General features: G+C 47.6%; 1 protein-coding gene across 2 annotated transcripts in view; it reads left to right on the top strand.

Moving 5' to 3' along the window:
- The first annotated feature begins 6,340 nt into the window (after positions 1-6,340).
- Positions 6,341-21,657, top strand: part of Mpp7 (MAGUK p55 scaffold protein 7) — a 179,733-nt gene continuing 164,416 nt past the window's right edge. The window contains exon 1 of one of the 2 annotated variants that reach the window (XM_060380624.1): positions 6,341-6,479. The gene's annotated coding sequence lies outside the window, so the exon portion shown is untranslated. Of the gene's footprint in view, positions 6,480-6,585; positions 6,719-21,657 lie in introns of those variants that run through there. The other variant, XM_060380625.1, reaches the window with a different exon arrangement.

Genomic DNA, 21,657 nt, shown 5'->3' on the forward strand with positions numbered 1-21,657 from the left:
AGGGTGAAACCCGGGGACTTAAGCACGCTGGGCCAGTGTTCTGCCACTGGCGTGCACCTGGATACGGCTTCCTATTTTCTTAACCATCCTCCATTTCCCGAGATGCTGATATTACAGACCTGGACTTTCAGACTTGCTCCGGATTTAAGTTTTCCTTGGTTGGTTTGTTTTTTAGAGATAAATAAGGCTAAAGCTTATTTTCTGGAGGCCGAGGGACTGGCTTAGTCTGTAAAGGGCTTGTTCAGCAAACACGTGGACCTTAGCCGGGCTCTGCACTACAGGAAGCTAGGTGCGGCGGGGTGTGTCTGTGATCAGTCTCTGGCCTCCACACACACATGCATACACACGTATGCAAGCGTAAGTATGCACACATATACACCCACCCCACCCTACCTCACCTCACCTCCAGGCAGGACTGTCTGATCCCAGCCTGTATGGACAGAGCGCTCTAAGAGCATTCGAAATGGTATCAGATATGTGATGTCCAGTATGATGGAGGTTTATTTGGTTTACTATGAGACTCTGTGGTTAAGACATACATACGTATGGCATGCAAGAGTATACACACACAGGCGCGTATTCACATTCACATCCATGAACATATGCTGATGTTTGAATCAGAGGCTGCCTTAGTCTGATTTTGTTGCTATGGCAGTACCTGAGATAGGGTAAATGATACAGAAGAGCAACATTTCTCACAAGAAGCTAGGAAGTTCAGTTTCGAGGCATTGGCAGCCAAGGACATGCCTATAATCCCCAAACTTGGGAGAGAGAGGCAGAGGCAGGAGGAATATGAGTTCAGGTTAGCAATAGGCTAAGTAGCCAGACCACATCTAAACAAAACAATCAGTGCTCCTTTGCTGTTTTAACCTGGAAGAGTGCCTCACGCAGCAGGAAGCATATGCAGGGCCAGCCTGGGAGACAGCTGGTTTTTACAACGAATCCTGATAACAGCTTAGCTCCCTCATGGCAGTGGTGGTCTCATGACCTAGTCAGTTCTTCAAGGTCCCCCTCCCAGGATGGGCCTAATGGCAAGGAAATCTTATCAGGAGTTTCAGAGGGAAGGTCCACACCATGGCAGGTGTACACATGCAGCAGAGAATAAAGAGTGCCGGACTAATAATGTTTACTGGGAACCCTGTAATTATCACTGTGGTATTAGCTAACCGCTATCGCAATCAATAAAAGACACAGACACCTGGTAGATTTTAGAATAGCCTTATTTCACCTGGAGCAGGGCAGACGTTAACCCTCTAAACTGCCTTTAGCACTTTTAGGCCCCCATCCCAGTCCATCTGCTTTAATCAGGTCTGTGTGGGCCACCTTCCACCCATAATTCCAAAATGCCTGCTCTGATTAGGGCGGATTCCTACATCCATGCCCACCCGCCATGTGCTTCTCCTCAGGCTAACCCATGGCCATGTGCCTCTTTCTTCTTCCTCCTTCCTTACTTGTTTCCTTCCCAGGCCCCTTCTGTCCCCAAAGCCCTGGAACCTCAGCCACACCTGCCTCTTGCCCTGCCCAAGTATAGGCCTTTTAATCAGCTAGTCAGGGATACCTGGGGGAAATTCCTTCTCGTCACATGGGTACAAGAGATAGTTCAACATTAATAACAATGCCCACGGCAGAGCAGCAACCAGAGCTTAAGGCACTGAAATCAGAATTTGAGTACACAGCACCAAACCAACCCCCAGCACTCAGACATTCCAGGGCATGTCTTTTTGGAATAGCCGGAGAATAAACTACCAACTGGCTGAGGTGAGCTTTCCGGTAATGAAGGAATCAACAGCATTCCTTTTTTATCAGACTAGGAATTCTTGACCCTTGAACAGGACTCTGACTCAGGTCACTTTCTATGTCCACACTTAGTTTGTGTAAAGGTATCCACACAGCAGTGTAATCCAGCTTCAAATACTCCAGGCATCCAGCTGTCTTCCTTCGGAGTTCACACACAGATGGCCTAACTGAAGCAGAACAGCGCATTGCAAAACATCCGAGGACGCCATTTTGAAGAGCTGCCAAATAGAAAAGAGGACATGAACTCCACGGGCTGCCAAAGGTTTCTCAGTCAGAACTACAAGCAGCACAGCCTCTCCGTTTTATTAGTTGGTTCTGTTTCCTTTTGTTTTGAAAGCAGACTCTGGCTGTGTGCCCAAAATGGCCTTAAATTTGCCATCCTCCCGCCTCTGCCTTCCAAGGGCTCGTATCAAAGCCATGTGCTAACAAGCCTGGTTTCAAGGGTAATTGCCAACAGCCAAACCCTAATAGGTCAATCCAGTCTAATGTGGTCAGGTTTATGAAAGTGTAACGAGGAAGAATGTGCTAAGGAACCCACAAGGGACCTCACCAAGCAGGAGAGAGGGAAAGTCATGTGAACATAGACAAAGTTTGAGAGGAGGGGCCAGCAGTACTGCTTAGTGGTAACAAGTTGTCTTCTGGAGTCCACTTATGCGCGCACGCACGTGCACACTCACTCACTCACACACACACACACACACACACACACACACGCACACTTAAGTAAAGTCTAAAAGTCTCATAAAAAATGAGGGAGGAAGTCTTGAGATAGATTCAAAGCAGAACATGGTACATCGCTGTTTCTTCTGAATTTAAAAGTTCCCTCTTAGGGGTGGGGCATAAGACTCAGGAAGGAAAAGAAAATTTGTAGGGCCCAGGAAGCTCAGAAAGTTACAAGACTCACATGTCAGGACCAGAACACTTCCATAAGCATTAAACAATTGCTGGAAATGATTCTCTTAGGTGTAGCCATTCCTAACTGCAGAGGAACTCTAGGGAGGCAGCTAGGGAGCTGGGGTGGGCTCTGTGGGGGTACAGCTGCCCTTGAGTCACCTGTGCCCTGTAAGGAACCCCAGTGAGCAGCAGTCAGTGTGCTTCAGGCTTGTGACACAAGCCATGAGCAACAGCTTCCTAACGTGTGGTAATATTTTTGTTAAAGGAACACCTATTTCCTTGGTAACGATAAAGTTAAGACCAATGTGGCTGAGCATTTTGGCACATTTTTATCATCCCAGTATTCCAGAGGCAGAGGCAGGAGGATTGTTTAAGCCCAGTTCATGAGCTACCTAAAGAGGTTGTCTCAAAATACATCCAACTCCCTCCACAACCCACCCAAAAATTGCCAGGTGTGGTAGTATAGACACAATCGCAGTGCTCAGAAGTAGAGGCAAGAGGATCAGAGGTTCAAGGTCAGCCTCAGCTACGGGAATGAGTTGGAGGTCAGCCTGGTTTGCTATCTAAAACCCTGTGTAAAAAGTTGGGAAGACGGGATATGGACAGCTGTGCCTTTGGACTCCGGAAGAGAACATAGGTCCAACTGCCTGTCATAGCCGCTTCCCTCAGTCAAGAGACTGACAGGCAAGGGTGTGTGCTCTGTTGTCCTCATGCCGAGATAGCACTATACTTGAGTGTGACTTAAGGGAACATGTTTTTTAAATCCTATGCTCTTTGTGTTAATGGACTGAAATGGCTTTTTAGAGATTCATACTAGCTCAAAAGATGTATGTAATTTTGACTGAAGTAACAAGAGACAAGAGGTATGAAATTCTGAAGTTGCCTGAGGGGGAAACAAACCTTGAAAGGAAGTTTAATCACTTGGTGACTGTCTCAGTTAACGTACTATTGCTGTGAAGAGACACCGTGAACACGGCAGCTCTTACAAAAGAAAGCTTTTAATTGGGCTGGCTTACAGTTCAGAGGTTTAGTCCACTATTGTCATGGCAGGAAGCATGGTGGCACACAGGCAGACATGGTGCTGGAGAAGGAGCTGAGGGTTCCACATCTGGATTGGCAGGCAGCAGGAAGAGAGCATGCCACTGGGCCTGGCTTGAGCTTCTGAAACCTCAAAACCTGGTCCTCTTCTTTCCCCCAGTGACATTCTTCCTCCAACAAGACCACAACTACCCCAATGAGGCCACACCTCCTATAATGCCACTCCCTACAAGTCTATGGAGGCCATTTTCATCCACACCCCCACAGTGACTCTTAAAATTCCTTCACTCAAAATAAGATCCTGGGAGATGGAGTAAGGGGCAGTGAAGAAAAGTTCAATGAAGGCATTTACTCTGAAGAAGCAATGCTATGAGTCTTGTAACTTCATAATGCTGTCCCTAATTTCACTGGAGTGGGGGCATTGGTAGGTCAGCCAGGGCAATGCACTGTTGTTTCAGAGTGTCTGAACTTGACCTGACCCATGTGAAGCTGAGAGATTCGGGCACTGGTACAGAGGGGAAGAGAGAGAACAGAGGGCAGAGCTGCCCTTCTGTGAATGGGAGGAAGGCATGCATGAGCTCCTTTTTGGGAACCACGAGAGAACAACCCACACAGTGTGCCCAGGAAACCAAGGGAGAGATGACAGGCAGAGGCAATGCCAGCTCCTGAGAGGCACAGTGGCTTGCTCAAGCTCAGGTCTCGAAGAATGACTGAAAATACAGGCGAGGGGAAACAAGCTTCAATCTGGTCAGCTCAGAGAACAAACCCTCCTGGCAGCAGCGCTCAGCAGATGGGACTGTACCAGCCCTGCCCTGGGTTCTCCCTGCCTCCCCACCCCCTCTTTTAATGAAATGGGAAGAGGATACTGGGGTGCAGAGTCAGATTTCTTTCCCCATAAGGGAGTACAGAGCCTGCCTGGTCGGGAAGCACGGTTTTGTTGGTTTTGTTTTGCAGTGCAGGAGATCAAAGCAGGGACCCCACACAGCTAGTGGGCACAGTACCAGGGCACTATGCTAAAGTGACTAAAAGGCTGTTTATGACTGAAGGGCCGTCAGAAAAGTCATGAGCTTGTTTGGCCCTGGCTCAGATCTCTTCCACCATGGTTTCTGCTGAAGGGACAATGGCAGCCTCCATCTGCCACCCATCTCGCCAGCATTTGGTGGCGTCATGACGGTCTCATTGAGTGGCGGCAGGGCAGCTGATAACGCACATTCACCTCATCTTCAGACAGGGAGACCAGCTGGTAGAAGACCTGAGGAGAGTGGCAGCCGGAGCTAGGCAGGGAGGACGGTGGATGTCTGGGTGCCAAGTGACAGAGAAAGTTGACAACTACCATCCGTGCCTTTGGTTTTGGCTTTTGGATCTCCACATTAGCGCAAACGAGCAAGAAGGCCTGTTTTGTTCACCATTACGTAGTTCATGGAGTGGTCGGAAGTACCCAATTTCCTGTGGCCTGTTCAGAATTTGTGAGTTTGGTAGGGGAGCTTGAGAGAATCACAGCTTGGAAGCTGCTTCACCCCTTAACTGGCCAAGGTGTCAGACAGGCAGCCTGGCTGCAAGTGTGCCAGCATTCCCGTTGCTTGCGTCACCACAGGCCATCCATCCTAACTTCTCCACATCTATTGGCTTTTATTATTCCGAGTTTATATACACCATGAAACTCACTTTCCCTTCTTTTACTTTCTTCCACCAGCTGAGCTTTCCACTGTTATCACCTCAATTTCCTCTCATGTCTTCCTTTTTTCTTTTTGGCTAAAGATTTATATTTATTTATTTGGTGCAGAATTCTTTGTATCAGGCTGTCCGGTTGTACTAATTCTGCTTACATATTATTGTACATCTTGCATAAATATTTCGTTACGCTACACACATCTCTGTCACCCTGTGTCCTGCTTCAAGAGACTGAAGAGTGTAACTACTGTATTTTCCTCTATCAAAGAAGAACGAGTCCCTTGCATACCTTCAAAGTTTCTCCCCTTTTCTGTTTTTCTTAAAACAATGTTTGTGTTATTAAAAATTAACGGAGGTAACGCCTTCTCTGTAGGAACTCAGACAAGCGGTAAGGAATTCAGGTCTAGTGTGACCAAACATCGCATGACTTTTTTCCTGACATCCTCCTAAGTTTTATGTAGAATTTTAAAATACATCCCAGCGACCTCACTAAATTGACTTGAAGTTGAAGATGGGACGTTGTTGACAGAAAGGCTCACAAACCCCACAATATAGTAGGGACTCGGCGGAGCTCATATCCTGTGCGGGGAACCCAGCATCCGGAGTTCTCTTCCGTGGTTGCCAGCTCCCCTGCTGCACCCCATCCTGTAGATACCTGGGCCAGAGCAGCCAAGGGCAAACGCAGCAGCAGGTCGGGGCGGGGAAGGAGAGGAGGAGCTGCGGAGCGGCTAACCAATCAGGGCTCTGCTATGTGTGCCCTCACCAACCAATGAGAGAGCTCAGAGACGACCTTTCCTTAGGCAAGCCGTCGGCAGAAACCTTGACTGACACTCCGCGGTGCATTGTGCCTAGGGCCCTTGGCCCCGCCCCTCAAACCCCGCCCACAGAGACCCGCCCCTCGACGCTCCGCCCCCTCGAGCCTCGGGTCCCCGGGGCGGGGCGGAGGAGGGAGGTGCGGCGGTTGCTGTGGGCTGTCTGGTCCTACCGTGTGGCGGCCGATCGGATCTGTCTCCCGATTGTCCTTAGCTGGGATCGCGGCTGCGGAGCTGAGCGGCGCGGGGACGGCGGCTGCCGAGCAGGTAGGGGGCCTGGGCACTGCGGCGTCCCTCCGCGGCTCCGGCTTCTGCGGGCGCGCTCCCTGGAGCCCCCGCCGGCCTCCGGGCGCCTGGCGGTAGCACCTTGCGCAGAGGCGGTTGGAGGAGGGGGTGCGGGCGCGTGCGGACCCTGGGAGCCGGGGGCGCTCCGGGACGCGGCGGCCGAGCAGAGGCGGGAAGACCTGCGGGAGAGGGGACTGCGGGGGACCGGGACCTGCTAAGTAGTGAGGAGCCTTTTTTTTTACCCCCTTCGGCCAGGAGACGTCTTTACTTGAGTCGTGCTTAATTCGGGTTTATTAGGCTTTAGGCAGCGCAGAGTTCACGGGGCTCGCCGCGACGTTATTTGCTCTTTTACTTAAAGTAGCCATTTGTGTGGGGGACATTTACCTAAGTGACAAGTGGACAGAGCGCAGTGACTGGTGACTCACCTTTGTCTGGGCCAAAGAGGGCAGGGAAGGGGTGAAAGGAATGGGGGAGGAATGTTCAGATGATGCCCGTGCAGGTTTGAGAGCTCTGTGGCGGTGGGCCTGCCGCTGTCGTGCCTCTGGTGGGAGTAATTGTGGCTCTATTGTACCTCCCTCCCTCTCTACCTTCCCTCCTCTTTCTCCCTCCCTCTCTCCTTCCCTCTTTCCTCCCCACTCTCCCTCTTTTCCTTCTTTCTCATTCTCTCGCTCCTTTTTTTTTTTTTTTTTTTTTTGGCCTTTTTTTCTTCTCTCCCTTCTCCAAAACAATAGCATTAAAACAAAAGCCTTTTAAAAGCAGCCAGTGGACTTTAGGCTCCAGCACCTGCTGCTCCTGTAAGTAACGCTTGGCTACTTGGCAGACAAATCCTAGGCAACTCATGACGTGATTGGATGTTCCTAGGAACATCCTTGAATGGCTGTTAACTTTTCTTTAACCTGCCCTGGACGCCATATGTCCACAGGTAGAAATGATGCCGGCCATTGAGGTTAAGAGGGTCAGCATTTGTGGCGCAGTGATGTCTTTGAAGGGCTTCCTGCTTGCCCAGGTGTGCACAGGTTACACTTAGGTGTGTTAATAAAGTTCACAGCATTTGCCGGCTACTCTCCCCAAGGAGGATTGTGCGTGCCCATTTTCCAGTCACAAAGTCTTTTAGTTTGAAGGAAACTGTAGCAGGGACACATAACTGCCACTTTATCTGAGATCTGGGTAAGGCTAGAATAATCAAGCACAGCATAGGATCAAAGATGGTTATTTTAAAAAAATACCGTCTCTTCGTTTTTCCAAGCTGCTAGTATGATGGTCTGAAATTACCAGAAAGGTAATTTTCTCCTCAGGCAAAATAAAACAAAACTAATAGTGCTTTATGGGACTGTATTAAAATATTCTGGGGGAGGGACCTTTGCAAACTGGAGAGCTTTATGCTGGCACACGTAGCCCAGCTGCCTTCCCAGGAGCTTTGTGAATTGATCTGAAATAATGAGGATGCATTTTGATGCATCTCCTTTGGGGGAAGTCTTCACATTTCTGGAATGGTTGAAAATGTAGCTATCTTTTGATAAGCCTGACTCAAGCAAAGGTGTTTAGGGGGTCAGTATGGGGCGATGTTGTGGATTGGGGAGCTCCAGCAGGTTGTTAGGATTTGTTAAAGGAAACAGGAACATTGGAATGCCTCATGCTGTTTCTTACTATGTTCTTATGCAGCAGTCCTTTCTGTGTTTTATGTAATGCACTGTGGTATGTTATAGGTACACTACATTTTGATGTGCCTCTTTTTGAAACATACAAGATAAACTTACACAAGGATTTAGTTAAGCCCTGCATCCATCCTTCCATCTATCCATCAGTCAGTCTGTCCCTTCCCTTCCTTTTTTTTCTTCCCTGCCTCTTTTTGAGACAGGGTCTCAAGTTCAAACCCAGACTGGCTTTGAACTTAAAGTGATCCTCCTGCCTCTGCCTTCCGAACGCTGGGATTACAGACTTGTGCCACTGGGTCGGGCTGTTTCTTCTATGCTTTGGTGTTTTGTTTTGTTTAACTTTCATTTCCTTGTCACCTGAAAATTGGCCGCAATTGTGTCAGAACTTGTGTCTGTTAAAGTCCCAAGCCTTTCTTTCCTGTGCCCGGCGCTCCTGCAGGTGGGGAGCCGGGAGAGATTTGCCTCTTCCTATTGAACTTCCTCTCTGTCCTGTGGGTTTACAGATTTTTGCATTTTTTTTTCCAAAATTATTTAGGACACTACTTGAGTTCCACTAGTTGATATATCTGGTGCTGCTATTGACAACTTCATTATTTTAATTTTATCATTATTTTTACTCTAACTGTTGTGGCAGTGAGTGACTTCAGGGGGTTTCATTGAATAAGGTTTTTGGAAGGACAGGGTGGTTTAATTTGAAGTGATGAAATTTTGAGCGCTTTCATAAATCTCCGTTGCCCTGGTCTTCCTCGTGGCCAGTTACCCAGCCCAGAGTAAAGATTTGTTGCTCTGTGTTGGTGTAAACCCGAGCTTTTGAAAACATGGCTGTGTTTTGCTTACAACTTATATGAGGCTGGACTGACAGCTGAGGGTATCTGGGACTTTGTTTTCTTGGATTTTTTTTAAAGGTGTGCTAAAGTGCACGGGGTAAGATTACAGGCTGCTCACTCTGAGTGGATGCCCAGGCAGGGTTTCCTCCAGGTTCGTGAAGGCTTTTTTTTTTTTCCTCTTTTTTCTTTTTTCTTGGTCATTCACTTAATACACTTTTCTGTGCTTCGCTGTGTAAGGAGAGAGGACTAGGTCTTCCTGTCTGGTAACTGCCGTTGATGGGGCTGCTTTTGTTAGTTGTTGCGGAAAGGCTGAGTAAACAGCTGTGTTTTTGAGCACGGCAGTTCTTAGTTCAGGTAGGTAAATGACAGTGTTCTTGGAGAATAAAGCTGTTGGGGGTGGCCCACACCTCAGATCCATCTCCAGGGGCTGAGGCTGGAGAATTGCTGGGAGCTTGCCAGCTTTTGGTGTGGGGAGTGAGGGGGGAGGAGAGGGAGAAAGAAAGAAAGAAAGGGAGGGATGGGGAAATGGGTGGAAGGAAGGAGAGGTTCCTCTCTAGTCTCACGAACACCCCCCCCTCCCAACCTGAGCAAATAAAGTTTTGTTTGGGGAGCTACTTTGAAGGAAACACCATCTTTTAAAATGGCAAGATTTGGACCCCCCTTAGGGGTTGGCCTGCGTTTATTTCAGTTCCTTTGACCTGTGCTGCTCTGGGCCCTTGGTCCTGACTTGGGAGTGTGGAGGTGAACAGGAACTCTGGGAGGCACTGCTGGCCCCGCGCTGGCTATGTGGCCCTGACAAAGTGGAAAGTTGTAAGTAGCAGGCCTGCCCTGGGGTCAGCTTCCCAGACTGCTCTTCACCTTCAAGCTGCATCCAGGCCAGTGTGCATTGTGCTCAGGTTTAAAGCTCTGTTGTGGGCCAGGCTTGGGCTATGGGTGCTCTGGTCTTCTAGTTATGCTTTCAGTTTGTTTTTCCCTGTAGGCTCTCCCTGTGTGGGCCAGCCTGGTCTCCCCAAATTTCCATCCTTCTTTACACCCAGCTTCAGTTTCTGAAGTCAGTGGAATCCTGAACTTTCTGGAATTACTGAGCTGTGTGTATGAGTGAGAGCTTTAAGCAGTATGTATTTGGGCTATTGTAGGTGTTTGACTGTCTAACTCTCATAGTCTTCCTTCTCTAAAATCCCTGAACTTCACAGAGTGCACAAGTGTGTACTGAGAACTTAGGCTGCAAACAGGGCTGGGGTCTGAGAAGAGCAGGCCCAGTAGGGAGCAGTCAGTGAAGGACAGGGGCAGCCACGTTGTTGATTAGTTTGTGACCTAAAGTCTCCTGGGAGGAATTTCTAGTGTGTGCGTGTGAAGCAGTCTGAATCCTGAGAACCAGTTGTGTTTGAGGGTTGTGACTTCTTTTTTGGCACATGGGAGTCTGTTGAGATGGTATTAAACTTTGGATTTGAGCTCAGGCTTAAGGGAATTATGGAGCTATGGCCCGGATTCATCATGCTGCCACTGACCATACTGCTCAGTTTCTTCCTAATATGTCTTCTGGTTTAACTTCTGACCAGTCAGCGTAGACTTTTAGCGGGTTTTCAAGTTAGCTCCGTTCCTCGAGGGCTCATGCAGAGAATCTGGTCTCTTTCCCAGGGATTTCTTTGCCCCACATGGTGCAAGACCCCCATAAGTACCAAAAGGCTGATGCTCAAGGTCCAGGTACAAAGTGGCTGTCCTTGAATATATTCCTAATGCGTGTCTGTCTGTGCTCTCACCGTGTGCTCTGGAGCGTCTCTAGATTGAGGGCCTCCACACACATTTCTGAGGGAATGGTGACACGTAAGAAATTCTGTGCATGCTCAGTCTGCTCACAGCTTTCCTGACCCATAGTTGGTTGAATCTGTAGATGGGAAATATCCAGGTGCAGAGCACCAACTGTACCTGGCTGATTGTTTTCAGAGGTGGGCGCTTAAAATGTTTAGATGACATTTGTATAGTCAGCTGTTACACTTGCACATGCACGAGCGTATATACTCGCCACAGTGAGGGGTCGAGGTCAGAGGACCCCTGGAGCTGCTTATCCTGGGACTTGTCCTTTGTGTGTGTGTCACAGTCAAAATACAATTAGGCCTTTGTTTGTTTGTTTGTTTCAGGTTTGGGAAAGAAGTTGATGAGAGTTTGGGGCCTGTGGGTAGTGAGGAAATAAACTGACAGTTATTTCCAAACATTTATAGTCATTTCAACTAATATAAGGCCCTACATTTCAGGGTTTTCAAAATGATGATCATTTCACCCTTAATGCAAAGCAGGCTAAGTGATTCTCAAACCGTGGCACACCTTAACTCCATCTGCAGGCCTTGTGAAAGGGTGGCCTGACCCTGTCCCGGGGTCTCTGCTTTGGTTGATCTGGGCGTCTTGAAGTTCCGGTGAGTTCTAGGATAGTGTGCTGCTGGCCCTGGAAAACACCAAGTGAATCCCAGAGCAGACACAGACATTGTTGCTGATATAGCCTTTGGCGTTTGAAAGATGATTTGAATGTCGGCCTTGCCACTTCCTAGGGACAGTGCTTCAGGCCAACTCTACAGATACCTGCACACTCCCACACAACCTCCCACTTCCCACGAACGCACGTGTGCGCACACACATACACGCAAGCACACGTGAACATATCTTTTGGTAATTTCATATATGAATACAATGCAGTTAGACTGTTTGTATCCCTGCTTTCCCCTTCTGACTCCACTTGGACCCCTGCCTTCCTCTTCCTCCTTCCTCCTGAGTCCAGTTAGTGTTGCCTGTGTGTGCACAGATGTGAGGCCATACACTGGCAGCCTTCACCTGTAAAAGGCAGGGCTGTGTTCCTGTCAGTCCTGCCCCTGTCCGTGCTGGAGTGCTGACTGGCTTCATCCCATGCAGGTTTTTTACAAAATGTGAATACAAGTGCTATAATGCTGTATTCAATAAGCTTTCACACTCCGAGAACTGTGCTTGGCGGGTGACATGCATGCCTTAAGGGTTGGCCTTTAGTCACAGAAGTTAGGGTGTGAAGCAGTGAGAGGCCTGGGTCTTGCAAACGGAAGGAAGAGCCTTACAGACAGGCCCTTTCGTATTTCTCCTCATTCCCCTGCACCACACGGGGAAGTAATACGTGAACTGTCTGTGGACTCACAGTTAGCCTCGTGTGGTCCGTGCTGAATACAGCAGGTTTTGTCTTTGCTTTTATTTCTTAAAGCGATGACCTCGTCATGTTTTGTATATGTGTGTGTGTGAATTTGGGTGTATATGTCTGTGTGTGTGTGTGTTCAGGCATGGATGTCACTGCTCATGCGTGCTCAGGTGGGTGTGCATGAGTGTGTGTGAACAACCTTGGGGGTGGTTCCTGAGGGGCCATTTGCCTTGTGTTTGCAGTGGTCTCTAACTGACTCGAACTTACCGGGTAGGGGCCAGCTAGCCCGGGATCTAGCTGTCTGCCCCTCCCCTGTTCTGGGCTGGCAGGTGTGGGCCAACACTGGCTTTTTTTTCCATGAGTGCTGGCTTTGAACTCAGGTCCTCATGTTTGCGCAGCACGCACTTTGCTGACTGAGCTGTCTGTAGCAGTTGCAGTGTTTCTGAGGCTGGCCTGCCATGCTCCTCCTCCAGGTTTCAGTTTTCCAGATGCTAGGGCTCCAGGTGTGTGTCACCAAGCTGGGCACATAACAGGTTTTTAAGTTTGCTCAGGAGTGAAATCACGGGAAGTTCCTGGCAGTCACCTCTTGGACAGCACCTCCCTGCAGTAAGGCGGAGACTGCACTCCATGACTTTGAATGCTCTTCTTAGGGCCTCAGTTTACCACGGGCCAGATCAGTCTCTGCAGATCTCAGCACCTCTGTGTCTTTGGTGATCGTCTGCAAAGTAGAATCCCTTCATGGCTGTTGCATTCCCTTGTTATCTCCTTTGTGGCAGTTTCCATACACTCAGTTCTGCTTAGATTGTAAACTGGGAGAGGAAGGGCGCCTGTCCCCTCTGATGCTGGGTCCCACAGCATGGGGCACAGTAGCTGGCATGTGGAAGAAGTAGCTGTTGGTGAGCTGAAGGGGTGGGTGGCTTGTGCCCCTTTGGCTCCTTCTCCCTTCTCTGAGTCAGGGCTCAGCGGCTGGGTCACTGTTCATGGAGGGTATGACGGTTGGTTTGCTGTTCTGTTTCTTTTCCTCACTTACCCTGTCACACCGTGTGTCTCTGTCCCCGCTGACCCTGATGGTGTGAGGGCCTTGTTTGGAAGCACTCCTGGCTTGTGGCCTGGATGGTTGCTCAGGCTTGTTCTCCCCAGCTCTCTTTCCCACATTCTTGCTGGAGCTTCGCATTTCCTGAGTTCACAGTTTTTTCCAATGAAATGTAACAGGTGGAGCCATCCAGATGAAGAGGGACAGTGGCACCCTCTTTTCTGTTTTTCTGGTTGCTAACAAACACAGGCATGTCTTCTATCATAAGCTTGTTAACTGTGTGGGGGTTCCTGTCTCTCCTCTTTCATTTGGGCGCTTATTCATTTTTACTTTTTTTCTCCTAGGCCTCCCTGCAACCTTCCCTGCCTTTCTGTCCTGGGAGACATCCCTCTCTCTTTTGAATTTAGATGTTTCCAGTATCTCTTTCTCTGGCACTTGGTCCCTAGCACTAAAAAAAGTCTTGTTTTACATGAAAGGTGTTTATTCAGAACACTGTCCTGAACAGAATTCTCACTTTGTATTCCACCCATTTCCCTTCCTTTCATCTTGTTTAGGAAATACTTTTCCTTAAAAAAGTATTTTAAAAGAAGTGGCAAGGTTAATTTTTCCCAGCCTCGTTTATAAAATAGCCTAGGGGGCGGTGATGCTAATTCTGTACTAAATCAAAAGATATCTCTCCCACTCACCTGTCTGTAGGTTCTCTGTGTTGTTCTGATCAACTTGTTCCTGCTCCAGTTCCACACTTTGGCTTTTAATTTTGTTACTGCAGTTTGTGGGTAGAGAGGTGGGTGGGTGTGTGGGTGGATGGATGGATAGATGGGTGGACAGATGGATCAATGGTGGATGACACCTGGAGGCAGACATCTAAAAGGGAGAGGGCCTCCTGTGTGGTTTTCACTAGGAAAGTACAAATAACCTTTGTTAGGAACCTGGTAGTGCTGGGCTAAAACGTCCAGTCAAGTCAGGTCACCTTGCTAATATTTCTTTAGTAGTTTCCCAAACGCCATGCACTTTGGGAATACTTTGTGTTGGGAAGAATTTTTAGTTGAAATTATCTGCCTGTTTAGTTTAATTGGAAGTGAGTTCCAGGCCAAGGCCGATGCTTCTTGTTGCAGGAGCTGCATTCCTGGGCCTCATTCACACCTGAAAGCCTATTTTTTCTTTTAATTAAATCTCTTATTTTAAGTGTATGTGTATGGGTGTTTTACCTCTGTGCTTGTAAGGGCCTGGTACCCACAGAGGTCAGAAGAGGGCGTTGGATCCTCTGGAACTGGAGTTACTGGCAATTTGTGAGCCACTCTGTGGTTGCTGGCAATCCAACCCAGGTCCTCTGGAAGAAGAATCAGTGCTCTTACCCACTGAGCCATCTCTCTAACCTCAAGCCTGCGTGTGTGTGTGTGTGCGTGTGTGCGCGTGTGCGCACGCTTACCTTAAAAGCATTTGCTAGTGTGCATTATGAACTGTCCACACCTATATATATGCATATATACACATACATATACATTTATAGAATACATTACAACATTTTAATACCTAAAGAGAATAAGGACTGACCTCAATGTGCAGCACTAGGTGTTTACTATTCTCTGTGGGGATTACTACTGCACAGTGGGTTAAAGGTCACATTGTCATATACCTAGTATAACTCTACTTTAGTAGCAAAGAATACTGTTATGTTCAGGTAAAATCCTCTTGGCTGTCTATCAATAGCTTTTCATAAAATTATTACTATTAATGTCTGTGTTCAAAACAGTTGAAAAGTAACGTGAGTAGGCATTAAGACTGTGAATGAGTTACTTTGTGATGGTTATCTTTTCCCAAATTTTCATAGCATTATAATATTTTTAAAGAAAGAAAACAGGTGTAGAAACAACTGCATAATGACTGGGAATGGGGAATGGGTGTGAGATCCTGGTTAGAGTCTAAAATTCTATTTATTTATTTATTTATTTATTTGTCACCTTGACAAAAACTGGGGTCATCTGGGAAGTTGAGCAAATGTCTCCATCACATTGGCCTGTAGGCACGTCTGTTGGGGACATTTTCCTGACTGATGTGGGGCTGCGCAGCCCACTGTGCCTAGTTTCACCACCAGGTCCAGGCAGACGGTGCTGGCCAGTCTGTTGTGAGATCGTGTCTCCTAAGAGCAAGAGGAAGTTATACCTATGACATCTCAACCTCATGGTTACCTACACAGGACCCAAGCAGGGAGAACAACAGTAGACATGCTGTTGCAGAAAGAGAAAAATCTCTCAGGGCCCCACTTCTCAGCAAAGAACTACAGGCCAGGACTACTAGAGAAGGAGAATAAGCCTTCCCCTGTGTGAGCCCCTAGTTACCCATTTCCTAGTGGTCAGCCATGGAATCACATACATACAGGTAACCCTAAACAGATCCAACAGGTTGTATTTACGTAGTTGTGCATTTACATATGTGCAACTCTGAGAGTTTAGAAAAGGTCGTGAATTTGAGAGGGAGAGACATGGTAGGGGTTGAGCAAGGAAAGGGAAGGGCAACATGATAAAATTATATTTTAATTGGAAATGAGGAAAATTAAAAATGGAGTGGGTTCAGCAAGCCTTGGGGAGCCAGCCCAATGCTCCGCCGTGGTCCCTGCTTCAGCTCCCTCTTCTAGGTTTCTGCGCTGAGTCCTGCCTTGACCCCCTTGGTGATGGACTACAGTTGTAAACTAAAATAAATCCTTTTCTCCCCAGATTGCGTTATGGTTGTTTATCACAGCACTAGAAACCATAAGTAGGACAGGTCGTGAAAACCGATTGTGACCTGCAGAACAGTGTGTGCATGGCTGCTCACCGTACTGGCTGTCCCCTCTGTTGTAGTTAGTGCTTGCTTAGATCTGCCCTAAAAGAGGACCCGAGCCACAATGTAAGAAGTGTTGCCAAACAACTGTGTGCCCCAGGCCTCCTAGCTTGCCAGTCCTGGCCAGACACAGAGTCATCTCAGGATGCTCTGGTGGGTGGTAGGTGTACTCCTGGTCCAATCATCATTAGTTATTAGTTATTATTTTTAGTTTCAGCTTTCAGTGTTTAGTTGACTGTCTCTAATGTGCAGTTAGTTCAGAGGACAAAGCGGAGAATGAGCTTACGTCTGAAGGCTATTTGAAGAAGCGTAGACTTGACGTTGGCTTCACAGAGATGGAGCCAAAGCACTCAAACTTCCAATATCAGAATCACTGCACTCACAGTTAGTCAGTTGTCTGTCTGCCTGTCTGCCTCTAATGTTTTTTGATGTACATATTTTTGAAACAGATAACACAAGATAGTAGCTACTAAATAAATAAATAGCAATTATAACATATATTAATTAAAAAAAAAACAAAAATAAAAATAGTGGTAGAAACCTCTAAGGGCTGGTAAAGGAACCAGAATTAAAAAATATTGAAACAGGTTTTTTGTTTGTTTGTTTGTTTATCTGTGAATTACATATAATTATGTTGATGCCTGTAATATGTTGTATTTTTAGATTTGAAAATGTGTAAATATCTTTGCCTTTAAAGTACTTGTGGAATAGTAAAATGGGAGAAATCCAGGCATGGTTCACATGCCTATAATCCCAGCACTTTTGCAGGCAGAGGCAGGTGGATTTCCATGAGTTCAAGACCAGCCTGGTCTCTATAGTGCAATTGCAGGACAGCCAAGGCTACACAGAAAAAAAAAAAAAAAAAGGAGAAAAACTGACTTTGATCTCATATATCTATATTTGTCTATCTATCATCTATCTGTCTATCTATATGTTTATCTTTCTATCTGTATCTATCTGTTTATCTATATGTGTGTAAATATAAATAAACAAATTAAGAAAATAAATATTGTGCCCAAGGCAGAATCTTACTTTAGGATCCCTGGCTGTCCTTGAACTTTCAGTGTTCCTGCTTGGGCTTTGTAAAGAATGCTGGAGTTCTAGGTGTGCCCTCTAGCTGCCCAGCTATCGCCTTGATGCCTGGCTGTTTATCTACATTTGACTGATGTTCCTAGGTAGGACAACAACCCAGCTTCTCTGCTCTGGAATGCCTCTCCTGGTGGATCAGAAATTACGATGTTCAAGGTGCAGGTAGCTGTTTGGGAGGTGAAATCAGGCGGCTCTCAGGAGTTGGAAGAGGAGGGAGAAGGAACGCAGATGCCTTGGTCTACGGCTGAACTTCTGCTTGCCTGTTCTCTAGAACAGGTTTTTCCACTGTGGGTCAGACCTGTTTGCCTCCCTCCCAGATTCCTTCTCATAATTTGAGTGACTGCTGAATACACAAGTATTTACTTCCTAGATGAGGGAAGATTGCCTGAGCGCCCGCCTGCCTGTGTGAACCCCTTCTGGGAACCAGTTGACTGTGGCCTGCTACACTGGTTTTTCCTCTTCGTTTCTCTCCTGGGTGTTTCAGAACAGTGGCCTCAGCACAGTACTTTTAAGTCACCAGGTTTGCCCTGAATGCTGAACCCATGCAGGCTGTTAGTGTTTGCAGCCCAGAGTCTTGCCCATGGAGATGGCAGCTCCAGTGGTTTTGATCTGGCCTCTGGGTGCTCCTCATTTCCAAATGGGTCTTCAACCGGCCATCCACGTGGCCTGTTTTTGCATGGGGAGCTTTAAGACAGTGAGTGTTAAGCAAAGACTGGTAAGTTTGGATTTGGCAACAGCTGGGCAATGCTGTAACAGACTGGAGCCATAGATAGTATCTGCTGCTTGCCTCTCCCTTGCTCTATGCCAGGAACAGTGTTGAGCAAGCTCTGCCAGGGTATGCAGCTCTAGATGTCCTGGACTATCTTTGTAGAGCAGGCTGGCCCCGAACCCGCAGAGTTCTGGGATCAAAGGCGTGTTGCACCACTCCTGGCTGTGTTCCTCATTCCTTAACAGCATTGTGAACAGTGAATCGTGTAACCAGTGGTTAGGCCAGGATTCAAACTTCCAACTCCAGGAAGTGAGAGGCCAGTGGGTGGGAATGCTGCTGGTACCCCCAACCCTCCCACAGACACACAACTTTTAAACAACTCCGTAATCTTTTCTTCTTTGGATCCCTACCGCCATCTAGACTGGTGCATGCAGACTGGCTGGTCTCTAAACTTTTTCTCCCAGCGCACACAGCTTAATACTAGAAGTTTGCCCCAGGGAAACCTATAGGTGGGCCATACAATTCACTTAGTGCAGTCACGACTTCGTTCTGTAGTTTATGCTCCATGTAATAGAGAATTGCTTTCAGGTGTGGGAGCGCATGCGCATTCTGATGCACTCCTGCCCCAACTCCCACTGTAATTGTCGGTTGGAAGCAGAGGTTTGGAGAACTTTATGGCAGTGCCGTGCCAAGTGTGGCGGGTACAGTGGGGTCAGGTTGGAGGAAGGTCAGTGGTGTTGCACAGGTAGGTAGATGGCGGAGATGGCTTGACTGAGGAGTCAGTGGCAGGGATGGGGCAGGGATGGTTGACAGAGGCTTGGCCGGTGCCAATTACAGCAGTGGATTTGATCACTTCATGCCATGGGCTTATAGCTTTGACTTCTGAGTTTCTTCTTGGTTTCTGGCACTAGTATTTTTTTAAATTAATTAATTTATTTACTTTACTTCCTGGTTACAGCCTCCTTCCTTTACCTCTAGCCGGTTGTTACAAATACCCTCACCTCATTTTCCCCTCTCCTTCTCCTCAGAGAAGGGGGAGGTCCCCCATGGGCACCAACCCACCCTGGCACATTAAGTTGCTGCAGAACTAGGCACATCCTCTCCCCCTGAGGCCAGACACAGCAGCCCAGTTAGGGGAACGGGATGCAAAGGGAGACACCAGAGTCAGAGAGGGCCTCCACTCCGGTTGTTGGGGGACCCACATGAAGACCATGTGCAGGGGGCCTAGGACCAGTCCATGCATGCTCTCTGTGAGCCCCATGGGCCCAGGTCAATTGACTCTGTAGGTCTTCTTGTGGAGTCCTTGATCCCTCTGGCTCCCTTAATCGCTCCCCTCAACTCTTCCATAGGACTTCCCGAGTTTTGTCTGTTGTTTGGCTGTGGATCTCTGCATCTGTTTCCATCAGCTGCTGGGTGAAGCCTCTCAGAGGACAGGTATGCTAGGCTCCTGTGTATAAGTTTTTGTTAATCCTATGAAGCTTCAGAAAACAAAAACAAAAACCAACTCCACCTTTTGGTGAGTTTTGGGTGAGTGTGGTCAGCTTTTCCTTACTGTGACAAAAGCAACTCATGATTTACAAAGGTTTGATTTTGCTCACAGTTTTGGATGGCCCACCCTGTGATTTTTAGGTCTTCAACACAACACATGTAATGGGAGGCACAGGAAGAATGAGGGAAAGAATGGGAGCCTTGTGTCCTCTGCAGGGGCATGCCTTTGATGAGTTGACGACCTTCTCGTGGCTTTACCTCCTAAGGGCTCTGCCTTCTGACAGTGCCAAGGTGAAGGCCGTGGCTTTTATGTATGGACTTTTGGAGAGCATTCCAGACACAGGTAACTGGGTATTTCCAAGCCTCAGTTTTCTTCTGTGGAACAGGCTGATGATTGAGTTCACTGTTGACAAAAAGGCATGAGAAAGATCAAATTCTGTAAAGTGCCAAGCCTGACACCTGTGTGAAGTGGGGCATCAGAAGGGATGGTTGATACTAACTGTACTCTCTTGTGAAATGGAGATTCCCTGCTCCCATCGCTAGTATGGGCGTCAGTGACCCAGTGACTTTTAAAATAGTGTCTACTTTTGTCCTTCCTCCATCATTATGGCTGGCTCTTAGACCAGCACCCATGGCCTCTTGTCTGCATTGGAGTCTGCTGCTTGCTGACCTTTGTGGTTCTGTCCCTTCTGGGAAGCACCTTCCTTGGTTTAAGATGGCCACTGAGGCTTTGGATCTGCCACAGAGTTTTAACTGCAGTGCAACTCAGAAAAGCCAGTCACATGGGGGTGGTGGTGTACCTATTGCTAATTTCTGTTTTTTGTTTGCTTTAATTTTTTGTTAAAGAGAGAGTCTCCTGTGGCTGAGGATGACCTTGAACTCCTGATCCCTCTGTCTTTACCTGTAAGGTGATTGGAGTGCAAGTGTTTGTTGCCCATCGAGGCCATCCTCTTTTTCTTCACACAGTACGTTAGTTACTTTCATACCATGGTGCCCAGCAGCTTAATGTGGGAAGGCATTATTTGGGCTCATGGCTGCAGAGGGATTTTGGGGAAGGCATGGTGGAATGGTTCTGTGAGAGCATGGCTGCCTTCCTTGTTAGCATGACAGTGGAGCTCTTACACTGGCACCAGGGGCTGTATGTGACCTGCAAGGGTCAGCCTCTGGTGACTCACTTCTGCCAGCTGGGCCCCACTTCCTAACAGCTCCATGGCATTCAGTATGTACGGTGCCTTAAAATGGGGACCCAGTGTTGAAAACACTTGCTCATGGGGGCATTTTGGATTCAGACACCAACATCTGTAGGTTAGGGTTAATTTCTGCTGTGCTGAGACAGAGGAATGTATTCTGAGATTGGAATTTTTCCACCATGTTGTATAAGTTGGCACCGTGGATTGCTTCATTGGATATGAGCCCATTCATCTCTCGTGGGACCATTTTGTCCTTGTGACCTTCACTTGGTCTGAGGTGATGGGGATTTGGGAGGTGGCACTGTGTTCCTCTCTGGGCCCTCGCTTGTCTTTAGCAGTCAAATTGATGAGAACTTTTATAACTTTGCCCAGGAATCCCGACTGCAAGAATATGGTTTCTTACGCATTAGCCCTGGTGCAGTGACATTTGAAGCATGTGGCTCTATGTGACTGCTTTATTTCTTTTTCAGCCTAAAGCATGAGAGTACAGAGCATGGGGACAATGATGTTTTCCTGTTTCTCTCTTGTGGAGGATAGGGTCTTAGCAGTTGCTCAGAGTGGCTGGCATGAGGTGGAATCCAAAGTAGCAAGCCTCTGCTCTCCTTGTTCTTGCTAAGCCCTGTTGTCCTGGGAGGGGTGGTCAGCTCACCTGTTGTCCTGGGGCGGGTGTGGTTAGGTCACTTGTCTTAGGACAGGTGTGGCCAGGTCACCTGTTGTCCTTGGGTAGCTTTTGGCCAGCTAGGTCACCTGTGTCAGTCAAGAACATTAGAAAGGCGCAGACCCGCCAGTCATGTGATGCATGCATGTTTTTCCAGCACTCAGGTGGCAGATGCAAGAGAACGATGAGTTTAAGGCTAGCCTGTGCTACATAGGAAGACTCTGTCTCAAGAAAAGAAAAGCAGTTGGGAAGGAGAGAGAGGCAGGGACCATCTCTTCAGCTTCTCATTCTCTGGCTCGTGGTACTAATGGCAAGTCTTAGGAGTTACAACCGTGGTGTCATCTTGAGTTTTCTCGGGGGTGATGATGAGAAAGCTTTAAAAGTAACAAATGAGAGCAGAAAGATAAATAGAAGCATCTTGGAAGTTCGTGATTTTCCCTTTATTTTATCCCTAGTCTTTTTCTTGTATCCGTGCATGAGTGTTGTGAATTAGTAAACTTAGAATTAATTTGTTTTGTGTGTGTGTGTGCCTGTGTATGT

The sequence above is a fragment of the Meriones unguiculatus genome, chromosome 3 (assembly GCF_030254825.1).
Source record: "Meriones unguiculatus strain TT.TT164.6M chromosome 3, Bangor_MerUng_6.1, whole genome shotgun sequence".
NCBI lineage: Eukaryota > Metazoa > Chordata > Mammalia > Rodentia > Muridae > Meriones > Meriones unguiculatus.